This window comes from Patella vulgata, chromosome 1 (genome assembly GCF_932274485.2).
Source record: "Patella vulgata chromosome 1, xgPatVulg1.2, whole genome shotgun sequence".
Classification (NCBI taxonomy): domain Eukaryota; kingdom Metazoa; phylum Mollusca; class Gastropoda; family Patellidae; genus Patella; species Patella vulgata.
This window is the reverse complement of record NC_065879.2, coordinates 35,792,711-35,809,253: the sequence shown is the minus strand read 5'-3', so window position 1 is coordinate 35,809,253 and position 16,543 is coordinate 35,792,711. Positions and strand designations below refer to the sequence as shown.

At 36.6% G+C, this 16,543-nt stretch overlaps 2 long non-coding RNA genes across 3 annotated transcripts in view; one reads left to right on the top strand and one right to left on the bottom strand.

Moving 5' to 3' along the window:
* Window positions 1–16,543, bottom strand: part of LOC126828524 (uncharacterized) — a 151,158-nt gene that overhangs the window by 16,935 nt on the left and 117,680 nt on the right. The gene's annotated exons all lie outside the window — the stretch shown is intronic.
* LOC126828518 (uncharacterized) overlaps window positions 1–16,543 on the top strand; it is a 112,848-nt gene that overhangs the window by 36,605 nt on the left and 59,700 nt on the right. For both annotated transcript variants that reach the window (XR_008787472.1, XR_008787466.1), the window contains exons 2-3: window positions 8,583–8,761; window positions 13,706–13,864. This is a non-coding gene — a long non-coding RNA (uncharacterized LOC126828518). The remainder of the gene's footprint in view (window positions 1–8,582; window positions 8,762–13,705; window positions 13,865–16,543) is intronic.

Sequence of the window (16,543 nt, the reverse complement as noted above, 5' to 3'; positions counted from 1 at the left end):
GCCAGTCATTTTGTCAAAACCAAATATTAGTATTAGTAGTCCCCAACTTCTATTATTAATAGAATTGTCCTCAGCCACGCAGTGGGTGAGATATAGCAAAAACTACATCTCAAAATAAATTCCTTATAGCCTCAATTGGTTTCGGATGAATTTAATAGTCATATATATTGAAGCAGTAGACAAGATCATTCATAAAAAACAATTTAAAATAAAAAATCAATAGGCAATTTATGGGAAATATTTGAATTTAGGGATTTTTTTTTAAAAAATGACGTTTTATTTTACTCTAAAATAGCCATAGCTGGTTCTCCGTAACTACAAGGTTGGTGAACCTCATATTTCATATGGGGTATACGGGGTACCCAATGACCAAATCTGCAAAGTTTGGTCAAAATCGCCCGACACCGCTTGTGCCGTTTTTAAATTTTGCATGATTCTCTCGCGGTTAGGTATGGGCAAGGGAACTTTTCGTGAAATATAGACAACAGTCTAAAACCCCTCCTGTACGGTGGAGATTAGGAAGTTGTGGGTATCGGAGACTACGCGACTTGATGCAATTACAGACCCTTGTTATTTCACGTGTGTAAATTTATTTCTTATACCGACTTGGCTGATGAAGTAATGTGGTTTAACATCCATCGACACAAAATAGGTCATGTTGGGCATACAGTGGGAGGAAACCAGATGACCCTATGCCCTGGTCAAGTACAGCAGGGTTCTGGAATCCACAGCACTTTGACTTCGTGACAGACACTTTCGCAGTGGGAGGAAACCCAGAAGATTGGACAGGCCCTAGTCCTTGTCATGTATAATCTATGACACATCCACACCAATCGATTCCTTAAAATATGTGACTGGCACTCCCACAGCTGCTTAGGTAGGAAATGGATAATCAATTTAGAAAATTGTGGTATGAAGGATTTTTGCCCGGACAGCAGCGCTATAGGGAACCTATTTAGTATTCCAATAGTTTTGGGTTGTGTTACGTGCAAGCAAATGCGTACATAGGACCTAGGTTTCTCATCCCCTCTGACTATATTTTGTCCTTTGTCAGGTCATCCATCATCCTTACATTTTTCACAAGGGAAGAACCAAGCTGGAAAATCTGATAATTTCTCGACTAATATGGGGATTGACTTTTGGACCTAGAGGTTAGCGAGTTGTGGTCTAGGGTGTGCATCCAAATGTAAAAGACTTGAAATGATATAAATGGTCCAAAAAGACCCTCAAACTTTGAAAAAAATTAAAAAATCGTTAAATTACTGAAAATGCTCTTTTATTTTTCTTTTTATTCAAAATTGCTCAATGGATGTTTCTGAATCTTCTGGTACAGGATGTTCAATGCCAACGCCACGTTTTAAAAATATACCGAAATTGATACGTAAACCGGAAGTAGTCGATAAGATATCCGATATTTTGAAAAAATGCATAAAAATAAAAATTTATGCCAAAAACACGATTTCTCCGTTGGATGTTTCCAGATAGCCCAGTGAATGGACTTTCGTATGCTTTTTGGGGGTCTGTTGCCTGAAAGCCGATTCAGTACTGCCATGCAGGTCTATTTATTATTATTTAACGCGGGAGCTTATTTCTCCATGATCGAAAACAGATATCGATCTGGGAGCACATTTTCTATGGAGAAACGATGTGGTGGTTACTTGAAAAACTGTATTTGAAACTTCTGCGCAGACCGGAAGTGGTCGAATTTTGAACGGTGGCCGGAAATTAAAAAAACCAGCTGTGGTTTCGTCAATTCTTTACCTATTTTCAAACAAATGACATTTTTGGAAACCCTGAATCTTTTCCGAGACAATGGCTATCTCACATTTGTCGTTGGAAATTTGTTTACGAGACAATTTTGTTATTCTGCAAAATTTTAAAATTTGACCTAAATTTTTGGATACCTGAAGTCTATCGGATTCCAATAATATAAGTTTCATTCAGAGTTATCGCCCTTTATTTTTCGAATAATTTTCTGCCCATTTTCCAACCCTTATTTTTTTTGAAAGCACCAATCGATGTTTCTGAAAGTCCTGGAACATAAAGCTATATTGTCAGACCATTGGATAAAGCAATTTCAACAACGATCCGTAAACCGGAAGTAATCGAAATAATGTCCGATATTTTGAAAAAACGCAAAAATGGGTGCTTTTGGGAAAAACTCGATTTCTCCGTCCAGTATCAATGGATTAAACAAATTAAGGTATCATTGGACAGCAAGAGGGTTGAACTGTCGTATGATACGATGATCAGATTAGAAAATAGGGCACGTCAAAAATCAAGTATTTTTTTATTTGGAGCCCTTTTGGACGCCTTTATCTCGAAAACTACTCCAACGAGTTTTTTTACACTTCCACTATCGAGAGTCCCATCGGAGGTCTAGTGCATGAAACATCCAATAAGACTTTGAAATAATTGGAATAGCATAAAAAAAACCCCTGAAAATCGAAAAAAATCGAAAAATCGTGAAATTTTAGAAAATGCTGTATTATTTTTTTATTTTAATAGATTTTCAAGAAAAATGTTACACATTCAGATAGCTGACCTAATTCCGATTCTAACGATGTTTAATATGTATTGAGTTATTGAAATTTTATTTTTGATATTTCGACATTTTCGCATTTATGGCACATTTGAACATGGGATTTCTCATGTTGATTTCATCTGATCAGATAATTTAATAAATCACAATAGAGCCCTGCGATTATTTAATTCCCTAACCCGGTTATTAAAACTATCACGACGATGATCTCCATACCGGAAGTATTAAAACAAATGAAAAAGAAAGTTAAAAAATTGGCGTTCTTGCGAAAAACCTTATTTCTCCGTCCGATAGTAGCTGACCAAAAGAATTAAAAAGCCGTCGGGTAGCCCCGTTACTGTGCTATCATATGACATCTAAATGATACGATTTCGATGGTTAGGGAATAAATTATGGTACGCCGAAAATCTAGTATTTTCCGTTTTGGAGCATTTTGAGACGCCTTTTTCTCGAAAACGACACCTACGATTTTTCTTAAACTTTTTTTCAAGAAATAATATAAGTGGTCCAGAAAGAGCCTCAATCTTTGAAAAAAGTTCAAAAATCCTTAAATTACTGAAAATGCTCTTCTGTTTGTCTTTGCTTTGAAAACAGATCAATGGATGTTTCTGAAACTTCTGGTACAGAAAGTCAAGTATCCAAACAACGTGTTAAAACTATCCCGACAATGATCCAAAAACCGGAAGTAGTCGAAAAAATATCCGATATTTTGAAAAAAAAACCCCAAAAAACCCCGTAAAAAGTAAAATAAAAATGGTGATCTTGCGAAAAGAGTGATTACTACGTTAGATTTCACCAAAACAACTAAAGGCTCATTGGATAGCCCGAACAATGGACGATCTTATGACATCTGGTAAGAATTCGCTGGTTAGACATTATATTATGAGACGCTGAAAATCTAGTATTTTCCTTTTTGGAGCCTATTCAGACGCTTTTAACTCGAAAACTACTTTTATTTCAATTCTTAAACTTCTGTTACTAACGGTGTGAATCCAAATTTAAAAGCCTCAATATAGTATATATGGTTCAAAAAGGGCACCAATCTTTGAAAAAAATCGAAAAATCGTTAAATATCTGAAAATGGTCTTCTAATTTTCCTTTTGTTTAAAAACTGTCCAATGGATGTTTCTGAAACTTCTGGTTATGTTCTCATACCACTTGTTAAATCTATCCCGACAATGATCTGTAAACCGGAAGTAGTCGAAAAAATATTCGATATTGTGAGAAAACCCCCCAGTAAAGAATAGGTACACTTGCAAAAATCGCGATTTCTCCTTCGGATGTCACTGAATCAAAACAGCTAAAGTATCGTTTGGTAGCATGATGAATGGGCTATTGTATGACACTCTTCCTGTATGATTTCCATTTTGATTAGATCTCAGCAACTGGTTGTCGCATCGTTACGATTTCTTCGGTTTTACTGGAAAAGTGGGTGTGACTTAGAGGATAATGATATTTTGAACGTTCTGCGACAATGCGAAATGTCCGAAATCACCGAAGCTATCGTTTTTAAAAATATTGCGGTAATTTTAACAATAATTTAATCGTTGGATTTTAACTTTCGATACATTTTGGCTATAGCTGGAGACAGGGCACATAGCTACGCTACTTTTGATTTTTGATTTTCGGCAAATATTAGCGGATATTAGGCGCCAAATTTAGAAAATTTAAATTTTTACAAAAAACTTTTTTATTTACGAATATTATTTTGGTCCTGTATTACACAGAATTAAAGAGTCATCTGACTTGAGCAAAAATGTGATTTTATTTTGTCTCAGTAATTTTCCTTGGCCGCCATTTGCTAATTCCGTTTTTCAGTCCTAGATTAATTATATTTTTATTTTTCGATTTGTATAAAACAAAGTTCATATGCTACGTTGTCTCAATTGTCATTTTTGTTGTTACCAATAGAGTTATCTGTCGGTACCGGAAGTGGCGTAATTTTACCAAAAACTACAATTTTGACAGTTCGGTACCACTTTTCGAAAGGAAATATTATTATTTTTTTTTTAAAAAATGATATAACTAAAAGAGTGTGCCCTTTAAAGGCGCAAAAAAGTGTGAGCTCAGTTTTATTTTAAAATTTCGATTTCATTTTCGAGCAAATTCGATTAAGAGGTGACAAAGGGTGTAAAATTGACCTATTTACAACCGATTCAGGCTATTCAGAATTTAAAATATTTCAACGTAACTTTTATAAACATGTAGCTATAATCCATACGAAGAAAATGTATGTTAAAATTAGTTTGTAATATGAACAGTTACCGAGAAATGGGCAATTTTGAATGATTCCCTTTTTACGCTATTTTGCCTGTAAAAGAGTCAATTATTATTGGATTTTCATAAAAGTGACACCATTTGATGCGTAATGTCAGTTTTGACTAGGTCAAACCAATTTAACATTTTAAATGTCACCGGAAATGATGTAATTTGGGCAAAAACTGTATTTATAGCCTTCGCAAGAAATAAGTTATTCATATCAGTCGTATTTGTTATTTGTTTAAAATTTTGATATTTGATTCCAGTCAACTAATAGAATGAACCCATACGATCATACAGATATCACAAAATGGTTTCTAACTTCTTCAGTTGTGGAGAAATAGGCGATTTTCAACCGGTCACTTTTCAAGATTTGTGGTCCACAAAAGTGTCAATTATTATTCGATTTTCATAAAATGCTCACTGTGTGATACATAATGCCATTTACGATTTCATACAAGTAATTTAAGATTTTCATTATCACCAGAAGTAACGTCATTTTGGCAAAAACTGTATTTTTAGCCTCTAAAACAAATACTTGTTTGAAGTAAGCGATATTCATTATTCGTTTAAAATTATGATATTTGATTCCTATGGACAAAGAGTATTAATCAATACGATCGTATTGATATCACAAAATTGTTTCTAACATCTTCCCTTACCGAGAAATAACCAATTTGGCCAGGATCACTTTTTTAAGATTTTTCGCATTTTAATTTCATTTTATAGGTTCTGGATTAATTATTTATTGCCTGATTTGTGTAAAAGAAAGGCCCATATGCTGCGTGGTGCATATTCTCGAAGTTTCTGACGTAATTTTGCCCAAAACTTCACTTTTGACGTTTCTAAAGTTCTTTTCAAAAGCAAGTATTAAGGTTTACAAATCTAATGAATCAAGCTGAATGCTCCTACTAAAGACGCAAACTATGTCTTGCTTAGTATTTGTTCGGTTTTGCATTTGTGCCATTTTGATTTAAATGTGAAAAGGGGTGTAAAAAAAATTATTTACAACACATTCAGGCTTTACATATTTTAAAACATGTCTTGAAAAACGTTCATGAACCTGTAGCATTAATCGATACGATGACAGTGTAAGTCGAAATTAGTTTGCCTGTTGCCGAGAAATAGGCAATTTTGCATCAGTCACTTTTCACTTTATTTTGCCTTTAAACGAGTTAATTGTACAGTGCACTCTGTCACATCCGATCTCTGATCACTCCGGCACTCTGTTACATCCGACACCATTTTCGTGTCCCGATTTATTTCCTTATTACTTCAGTCAAAAATCTGTGGGTAATTCGACCTCTGTACGTTCCGGATTACGACATCAATCAGCCGTCCCGTCATACGATTTCCATTGAATCGACACCGTATAATCCGTCCTTCAATCGGTTGGTGTGAAGCAAACACTTACCGATTAATTATCCGTGAGATTAAAACTGGATGGTATACAGGTCACAATTCTATGGAATACAATTACTGGTTTTTACTGAGCGACGTTTCGACTAGGCTTCTCTAGTCATTATCAAATGATAAAAAATGAAAATATGACAGGACAATATATACATGTACACAAAAATGCTTAGTTAATGCTGACAAACCAGAGATCTCCCTTAATTACGTGTACCTAAAGGTAATCTAATTTAATTAAGGATTATAAAGTTAAACGCTAATAAGAACATTCAATAATACCAATTAACCTAAAAATTGACTAATTGATTAATGGATAAGTTGTTGTGGAGTATACACAACGATTAGTGGGTTTTAATAACGAAAAACGTTGAAAGAAAATGAAATTTGATGAAATGTTATCAACGACACCTTTCACTGAAATAAACACAAATGATTAATGAATAGATTGTTGTGGAGTATTTACAACGATTTGATGAGGTTTTAATAATGACATCCCAAGAAGATGAGATTTGATTGGTATTATGACAAAAAATAATTGATATGTTCATGTTGATGCGAGTGATTTTACTGATATACGAAAAGCCCTTAGAACAATGACTGCACAAATGACCAATAGTCCCCTGAAGGCTGATAATTTAAAATATTGAGTAGTACTTCCACTGGATGTTATAAAGATGAAGAAAGGCAATATTAGAACTATTGAGTGCATTAAATTACAATAACAGCAGGCCTGAAAAGCAAAAATAGTTCGGAATTATTAATTATCATTTTTGCAAATTATAATGGTTATTACAAACTTAAAATTGTTACTGGAATATTGATAAGTATTAAATATGATTAAAATTCTAATAACGAGATAGCCATCTTGTAATAAGGAGATAGCCATCTTGTAATAAGGAGATAGCCATCTTGTAATAAGGAGATAGCCATCTTGTAATAAGGAGATAGCCATCTTGTAATAAGGAGATAGCCATCTTGTAATAACGATATAGCCATCTTGTAATAAGGAGATAGCCATCTTGTAATAGCGAGATAGCCATCTTGTAATAACGAGATAGCCATCTTGTAATAAAGAGATAATGAGAATAACTATTTTTCCTTTGACCCTAATGGTCTTCCATACAATATCACTTGAATGTGATGGGGCCATATAATTGTACCAATACTTTTTAGGCTAAGGAGATTATATAATCATTAACAAAATCAAAATCAAGAAAACAATTAATTAGGAACAGATAAAATCCAAATATTACGGGCTGTCGCGACCGCAGGGTTTAGCAATATGAAGTCAACCCGCATCACATCCCAAACTTAGGCTGCCCGTCTACAGCTAGCTCCGCCTGTGAACAGGCCCTAACTTAATTAACCGACATTTTAATTCCTACATCGACGATTTTAGTCGAAAACACTGAGTACGCTTTTTAGAAATTTTTAGAAGTATTTATTTCTCTTCTATTGTCATATTGAATGCAATTAAATATGTTTATTTAGCCATTGTGTGTATGAAAGATGTCAAAGTAATCAGAGCCGAATAACAATATAGTCCTCTAATTATTCAATATGGCGGCGCACATGAAAGATAATTTCATAGAGGCGGTTTTGTTTGCGAAGACAAATTTAGGAGTATCTAACCTTGTTTTGAAAGATAAACAGATTGAAACGCTAAAGACAGTTTACAATGGTAAAGGCTGTATTGCATTATTACCCACTAGCACATATATATCACTTTTACCGGAGTGGCAGAAGTTGACATTTTGCCAAGCTGACATGTGTTTGCATAGAACACGTGCTTCGAGGGTTATTTTTACACTGTTGCGTATACAAAGCCGTAGTCCAGTCGATAAGCCCCGCCTCAAAATGATCACGTGAGCGTTTTAAATGGACGGTATTTAGAGCAGTGATCATATTCTCGAAGTATGACGTAGATCGCTGCGTGCAGTATGCCCGCATGAATGCAGGTCAAATTAAAAAATAACGAAACCCAAACTATTCCAAATTAAACTGTAATTAAACATGTCGATCGTCCCTATTCCGGTAAATGTGATGCAATTATTGTTCGATTACATATCCTTTCCATTTTTTGAATATATACTTTTGCTGATATCTTTTTATACTTCTTTACGCTACGTATCTTACTGGTATAAAAGGAATAGTCGCGCTTGTATGCTTTGACGTGTTCCCATATATATCAATAATTGTACGTAATGCTACTAATTTAGTTTATTTTTTAGTGCCTGTTTATAAGAAAATAGTTGTACGTAATGCTACTAATTTAGTTTAATTTTTTTGTGTCTGTTCATGAAAATAGTTGGTTATTAACCGCCCTTGTTTTACCTGTTTCCATGTCACTAATTTCTTTTTTTCCCAGAAACAGAACATGATGTAGTTGTTCAATGCTACACCTCATCAACAAAAACATATTTACGAATACCAGATAATGGAACTTATAGTTATTTTGCAACTAAATATGACCCAAGTTGTCACCCAGACGGTCTAACCTGTGGCACAAGAATATTTTCGACATTCGAAATAGTTATATATGGGAGCGTAAGTATTTTATGTTTTCATCTGGGGACTAGGCCTTTAGTGATGATGCCATGGCTTTAGCGCCGTTTAGCGCCAGTGTTAAATGACCTATTAACTCCAGATTTCCCAGCGTGGTCCCCCCTTTCCAGTGATGCAGGACGGAGGGCCTGACAAGAAGAGCTGTTTAGTCGTTCGGATGGGACCCCCCCCCCGAGGTCCCGTGTACACAATGTCGTTCACGTAAAAGATCACTTGACAATTCGATATAAGAGTAGGCCGTAGTGCCGCTGTCCGGGCAAAATTTTCCTCATGGCATACTGTATGGCGTATACCCATCTTCATTAGCCCAGTTCGGAGCAAAACAGTAGGACGTTAAACCCTATTTCATATCATTTTGCATCTGTTTGTTAAAGTGATAGTACAACAAGATAATTATAGTTTAATCATATAGAAGAACAGGAAAAATGGACGGGGAATGGCAGCACCCCCTTAAAAGAATAGCAGATGCTGTACAGTCCGTTAGATCCGTGTAGCTGCTGAACCAAACGATGCTGCAGGCGAAGAGACTAGATATAAGAGTAGATATAAATAAAAATATAAAAATCCCTCTCAACAGTAGTACAAACAGATTTTAAGTAGAATAATCATTATTTGTACATCGTATATATTTGAGAATTCTGTGACGCCACTACAATTGTGTATATAAAGGTGGCACAGGATTAATTAATTGTACATGTATCATTTGAACAATACGAAGGCCCATTAGTGCGAAACAAAAAAAAATGTTAATACCTTTGAACGAATTAGTTATGTCGTTTGAAAGAATTAGTTATGTCGTTTGAACTAATTAGTTATGTCGTTTGAACGAATTAGTTATGTCGTTTGAACGAATTAGTTATGTCGTTTGAACGAATTAGTCACGTCGTTTGAACGAATAAGTCATGTCGTTTGAACGAATTAGTCATGTCGTTTGAACGAAATAGTCATGTCGTTTGAAGGAACTAGTCATGTCGTTTCAACGAATAGTCATGTCGTTTCAACGAATAAGTCATGTCGTTTCAACGAATAAGTCATGTCGTTTCAACGAATTAGTCATTTCGTTTCAACGAATAATTCATGTCGTTTCAACGAATTAGTCATGTCGTTTCAACGAATAAGTCATCTCGTTTCAACGAATAAATCATCTCCTTTCAACGAAACCTTTGTCCCTCCCTCTTTAAACTTTGTTAATTTTTCTTTTTCTTGAATTACCCTTTGAATGCGATCTTGATCGAGTAGAACTGAAATCAAGGATGATAGCTTTAGGCGGAGCCGCAGGAGACGATGATCCCTTGCCATTCTGGTTGGAAGTGCTGGGAATAATCCCAACATCTTCAGTTCGAGGCAAGGTTGATGAACCCCCGCCACGCAAAGAATCGATAATTTGATTCGAGCTCTGACTCGTTTGAGATGAGCTCGATACCCTTTTATTATGATCTGACGATATTAATATTTTAGGCATTTCTACTTTATTAGGCCAGGTTATGTCTTGTCTGCACGGAAATGGTATTGGTAGAAACTTTGGCTACACTTGAATAAGATTTCCCTTGTGGTGCAATGGGAAAAAGTGCAGCCGGTTCTACCTGCTTACGAGCATCAAAGTAAGATATTTTCCGTTCAGCCATGATCTGTTGGATTCGTTTCTCTTTCTGCCAAATGGGACATTCGCGAGAGTAAGCAAAGTGCTTACCCTTGCAGTTTAAACAACAAAAATCCGCCTGGCAGGTAGCACTCTCGTGGCCATCATGGCCATAGCGAGCACATGTGTCTTTGCCTCTGCAGACAGTTTTGCTGTGTCCAAACCTTTGGCATTTGTAACAGAGTCTTCGGTATTTCGGGACGATTGAAAGTGAGGATGCAGGTGCTTGTTGCAATCACCTTATCTCCTCTGCGTACGCTAATTCTTTTTACATGCGAAACACCTTGAGATGAAAAGTATTCTACCATTTCATCCTCACTGCTACCTTAAAGACCTCTATTTGAATTTATCGACCTGTGTGGAGATACTTTGATATATATGTTTGCCAAGGATGCTGATTGAAGTAGCATGCCAGCATGCTGCACCTTGGTACATTCTATCAAGATTGTTCCATTTTTTTAGTTTTTTAATAGCCTTAGGTTCACAGGCTAAGCCGGCTATACCTTTGGCTATTAAGAAGGGTGAAACTTTAGACATGTCAGTAGAGGGACTCTCAATCAAGAGGAACCTCGGCCATGCCTTTGAATTTTTTTTTGAAGTAATAAATAAATTAGAATCTTACTCTGTATTAGGACGTTTCTGTTTCTTGCTTTGTTCTTTCAGTGGGGTTGGGGGATTGGGGAATCCATGAATATTTTTTTTAATTTTCACCCCTCCTCATCCCCCAGATTACTACCCTATCTACCAGGGGGAGGACTAGCACGGATAACCAGTGCATGGCCTCAGGGTTCGACGATTGGTATACTCAAGCCAGAAAGTCCCAACCTGATTGACGCAAGTCGTCGCTCTGTAGAATGTACTAGGACACAAAGGTAGGTAGTATGCAGGGTGAATAAACAACAGAGCATTAAACTGGGAAAGGGTACATTCTACAGAGCTAAAAACGACCAAAGCCGATTGATCAGAGTGGGTCACTCTGACCACACGTCTAGGTGAACCATGGGCCAAAGTAATGTGTTGCAGAGAAAAGGCTCAGTTACCAGGATTCCACTCTCCACCGACACGGGTCGCAACGCACGGCAAACACGTTGCCCCATGACAGGGATCCTTTTAGTCGCCTTTTACGACACGCAGGAAATGCGAAGTGTATATTCTTATCAAACCCTACACCCCAGGGGGGGGGGGGGGCGGGGCAGCCATATTGGAAATATTCTTAATATGTGATCATTTTACACAGTCGTATACGGCAGAAATGGAATCTGCACCCCGAAAACATATATCTGGCAGAAATGGAATCTATGCCCCTGAAAACATATATATTGACACCAAACACAACTACTTAATCAAAATCAGCACATCGTCCGATTTTCCCGCCAAAAATGGTCGCCATCTTTGGAAATATCTTCATGGAGTGATGGAAAAATATCTGAAATATAGTCACGACCACTGCCAATATTAATACATTGCTAAATCACAGTTGATATGTCGATAACATTATAAATAAGGTGAAAATAAAAAAATAAGTTGCAATATTGTCGCAAAATAGCTGCCCTTAGATAATGACTTCCATATTAGAAGACCTACTCAGAAAAAATGTCAACATTGTTTATTTTTAAACATTAAACATCAAAACCTACAAAATAAAGCTTATTCCACGATTTCTACCTGAAAAGCCGATGGATGGAAATTATGTAACAAATCTTATCGGACTAGAGATACTAATTCGTTAAAACGAGATAATTAATTCGTTCAAACGAGATAATTAGTTCGTTTAAACGAGATAATTAATTCGTTCAAACGAGATAAGTAATTCGTTCAAACGAGATACTAACTAATTCAAGCGAGATACTATTTCATTCAAATGAGGTACTAATTCGTTCAAACGAGATAGTAACTCGTTCAAACGAGATAGTAACTCGTTCTAACGAGATAGTAACTCGTTCTAACGAGATAGTAACTCGTTCTAACGAGATAATTAATTCGTTCAAACGAGATAATTAATTCGTTCAAACGAGATACTAACTCGTTCAAACGAGATACTAATTCGTTCAAACGAGATACTAATTCGTTCAAACAGATTTTAAGTAGAGATAAGAAGTTGTTTATTCTTCATAACGTTGCGGGTGATATGACCCTTTTTCCACGAAGGCCCATTAGTGCCAAACAAAATATAAATATTAATCCGTTCAAACGAGATACTAATTCGTTCAAACGAGATACTAATTCGTTCAAACGAGATACTGACTCGTTCAAACGGATTAATATTTATTTTTTGTTTGGCACTAATGGGCCTCGTAGAAAAAGGGTCATATCACCCGAAAGGTTATGAAGAATAAACCACTTCTTCTCTCCACTTAAAATCTGTTTGTGCTACTGTTGAGCGGGGATTTTTATACTTTTATATAATAAACTATTTACCCAATATCGAAGAATTTGGTTGTACAGAGGGTCCGTCGCCCGTCCGATTTCTCTTATGAATTTCTGTTTCAGAATTCAATGGTTGTTCATATGACGATTTGGAACAACTCCATTGAAATTTTAGGTTTTGAATCGACACTTGCATATTTAGCTCCCCATTTTTTTGTACACATGTATTCTTTTGAACGTAATACCAAATACCGAATGATGAATACAGAATTCAATACAAGTGATATAAAATTGAAATATAAGTTGCTGAGGAGTTTATGCATGGGGATGTAGTCATTATCATAATTATTATGATAATGACTACATCCCCATGCATAAACTCCACTACCATATATCCGCGTCTGCGAAAACTATATTAGGGTCATTCCATGTCAAGTGGGCCCACCCTCTCAAAAAAATCCGGGAAAAATATACGTTATTGTACATGTAAAAACTAGAAACTGTGCAAAATTTGTGGTGTGTAGCTTGAAAATTGACTGATCACAGTGATTTGAGTTTCATGAGTTACCGATGAGTTTTTGAAATAAAATATGTATCAATAATTTACTTTAGTTTCAGATATCTTATTTGTACCTTTCTACAAAAGGAAAAGGGATGTTTAAAAGTTAGTGGCAGTGTTGATTAGGGCAAAGGAGAAACCCTATCTGAATTTAAATTTTCGGATCATATACTAACTTTGAACAGTTCTTTCCATTTTCCTGTATCAAGTGACAACGTAACTAAGGATACGCCAAAAACTGAAAAATTTGTCACATTATTGTTTCGATTTCAGACTCTGCTCCACGTTAATGAGCCAGTTTTACACTGAGTTGAACGAATTGACGATTCTATTTACTAATCCCCCACAAATTTAATTGCAGATTATTTACATGTTTCCCGATTTAACTCGTTCAGATACAGACTGTGATGGCCCAGAAATTTTTAGAGCGGGTAACAATTGTGACCCTAACTGCGCTGTGACAGATGATGGTTCATTTCAAATAGATGTACGTGGTAGCGGTACGAAACTAGGAATATATGTAAGTTTTATGCCATGTATTATTAGCTGACCCATTCAGATCTGGACACGGGCGTATTACCATACATCAGATCCGAAACGACCCTGCTGTCCAGTATTGACATTAAACGTTGTTTATCTTTAGGGTTATTAAATCATAAGGAATCATTTACACAGACCGGCATGACATAATTTTATACTGTAAAGCCTATTTACTTATACGCATTAATTTGACCATATCTCAATACAGCATCCATTAATATTTTTAAAGAAAAATTCCATTTTTATTTAATGTGAAATGGTCGACTTACTGTCCATCTGATGTTTCTTGTGACCACTCTACACACTAGAATTTTTGATTAATTATATTGTTCAAACTTGAAAGGGTCGCCCAGTCTTGTATTTAAAACTTAATGTGAAATGGTCGGCTCATTGTCCATCTAATGTTTCTTGTGACCACTCCACATACCAGAATTCTTGATTAATTATATTGTTCAAACTTGAAAGGACCATTAAGTCAGAGATCACGGAGTTATCCCTCTTTTATGTTATGCATTTAAAACTTGAAGCAGTACTAAAACGTCGATGGTAAATTGCCGAGTGATATCTCCATATAAGTTTTAGTATTACAGCTTGTGAACACAAAACCTTTATAACAACATGTTTAATGAATTTTCTGGGTGAGAAAATTTTGCATTGCTTTGACAGATATCGTTTGTTTGCATATACCAGGCTCCGATAAGCTCGCCTCTTCGTTCCCAAATCCTTACTCTTGTTCCAGTTTTAGTTCACCGTGGATACCATATTCAATAAACAAGTTTCAAATTATTTTTATTGTTGTATTTTGGTGCTATATGTTATTCTGGAAGTCTTTATAAATACACTACATAGTGTCTCTAAGACAGTCATTTATATTTTCATGTTTATTGAATGTGCAGCAATTTCTTTGCTTTAGAATAACTTGGTGGTTGGAGGGGCAAAGCTGGGGCAAAGTCCAAGGTTAAGGGGGCAAAGGCATGAGCTTCAATTACGGATAGGAGGACTCCCCCAGAAATGTTTGAAAAACAGTCTGCCGGAAGTGCAGCCTGGCAGTATTTCAAGCACTGATCGTTAAGATAAAGTGTCAAACGAACCTTGGCGAAGCCCACTCACGAGCGCCAAAGTAGGGAGTCCTTACGGAGGGTACGGGGGACGTCACCAAGAAAATTTAGAAATATAGATTGCCGGAAATGCTGTCTGACAGTATTCAGACAGGCACCGATCGTCGAGATAAATTCGAGCTGACCAGATACCGCCCGTCGCCTGATCACTAGTTTATCCGACCAGAGAACAAAGTGTCAAACGAACGAACTTGCAAACCTCAACGAAGTCACCTCATGAGTCCTTACGAGGGTATTGGGGTCCTCCCCACGAAAATTTTGAAAAATAGACTGCCGGAAATTCTGTCTGACAGTAGTCAGACACCGATTGTCGAGAAAAATAGAGCTGATCTGATACCGTCTGTCGCCTGATCACTAGTTTATCCGACCCCAGAGAGGAAAGTGTCAAATGAACGGAATTGCGAACCTCAACGAAGCCCCCGAAAATTTGAAAAGTAGACTGTGGGAAATGCAGTTTGACAGTATTTCAGGCACTGATCGTCGAGATAAATAGAGCTTACCAGATACCGTCTGTCGCCAAATCACTAGTTTATCCGACCAGAGAGGAACGTGTCAAACGAACGAAGTGAGTGAATCAAAGTGAATGAATATTTTCGCCACGATATTTTGAGAAATAGATTGCCGGAAATGCAGCCTGGCAGTATTTCAGACACTGGTCGTCGTCGAGATAAATAGAGCTGACCAGATACTGTTCGTCGCCAAATCACCAGCTTAATCGAACAGAGAGGAAGGTGTCAAACGAACGAAGTGAGTGTATCAAGTGGATGTATATTCTCGCCGCGTTGAACCTATACCCAAAAACTTTGAGGATCGTAAAAAGCACTTCTCAAGTGGTTCACGTGTTATTGTTTATAGTAGGTTTACAGCAGGATGGACTTGGTAAGAAATCACTCAACTCTACAACATTTATGTCTATGACTGAGTGGGAATGTGGGATTTAATCACCGTAGACGGTATTGACTACGGAAACGTATCACAAATACTTTTTTTTTTATTTTCTAAAATTACTGGGGGGGGGGGGGGGAGGGGGCGGGCAAACAGAGAGCAGACTAGATTTATGGGAGGGCAAATGCCCCCCCCCCTTTCCTCCCCTTAGCGCCGCCACTGCTACTTTTCGTCACACATCATGTAGGTAACGAATTTCTATATTAACACCTTTCTTACAACTAAAATAATTCTTAATATACTATTCAAAAAAAGTAGGGGATATTTGATTTTTAAGTGTTATTAAAGTCACCTATTGAAACTGACGAAGAAACAAATGACAAAATGAAATTAAGTTCACATTCATCGATTTATTCCAAATGATCGTTAGACTAAGTAAGGCACAGACTGACCATTATAAGGGTAAAATGATACCCGGGGTCAAACAGCAAAGTTACCACAGCATCACAACCAAGTCAGTAACGGGTAAATCCTCCTCTGTTTGCCAAACAAGCATTGATCCGACGTGGCATACTCCTAATGAGACGTCTAAGGTCATTTTGGTCCAGATTGTCCCATTCCTGTTGCAACGCAGCAGCAAGTTCTTGGACATTGGC